Below are 585 nucleotides of genomic sequence, written 5' to 3'. Positions count from 1 at the left end.
TGATCCCACATGCGCGAGAAGAGTTGACAGAATTGAGAGGAGGTAAGTACAAGTAGGAGAGGAAGAGCGTGTACCTCTCGCATGTTTTCGAGCAAAAATGTCAGTTTTAAGAAACATAGAATATCGAGTGCAGAGATGCAGGGTACGAAGGAAAACAAACTCAGTGGAGATGCGGGGTATCGATCTCCGTACCTCTCGCATGCTTAAAGCATACTTACCTGGGCGGGGTCAATCGGTGATCAGGAAGGCCGATGGCTTCGGGAGAGCACCTTCATTGCACATGAAGAAGGGAGAGCACCTTATTTGTGACAGAGGGGGCTCGCGTTCGCGCGGCCCCCAACAAAGAAGTTTAAAATAAATTAGTTAGTGTATATTTATGGTCACAGGTATATCCGATCTTATTAATCTTCATCTTCACAAAGGGTAAATAACTACTTAACTAAAAACATCTGATTTATTTTTGTTTGCTGCTTCAAAATTGTACTGGTAAGCTATTTATGTATAGCTATTAAATGAAAATATTTTGCTATTTATGATTGGGTGCAGAGGCTTTTTTACAATGTTGTAATATAAGGCATAGTGATA

At 40.9% G+C, this 585-nt stretch overlaps 1 pseudogene; it reads left to right on the top strand.

The window, feature by feature from the left end:
• The first annotated feature begins 210 nt into the window (after positions 1–210).
• On the top strand, positions 211–340 carry LOC149579780 (U1 spliceosomal RNA; annotated as a pseudogene).
• The last annotated feature ends 245 nt before the right edge of the window (positions 341–585 follow it).

The sequence above is a fragment of the Cupressus sempervirens genome, chromosome 1, assembly GCF_028749045.1.
Source record: "Cupressus sempervirens isolate cs-2001-9-10 chromosome 1, ASM2874904v1, whole genome shotgun sequence".
NCBI lineage: Eukaryota > Viridiplantae > Streptophyta > Pinopsida > Cupressales > Cupressaceae > Cupressus > Cupressus sempervirens.
Note: the sequence above shows the minus strand (reverse complement) of the source record. Positions and strands in the feature narration are given on the sequence as shown.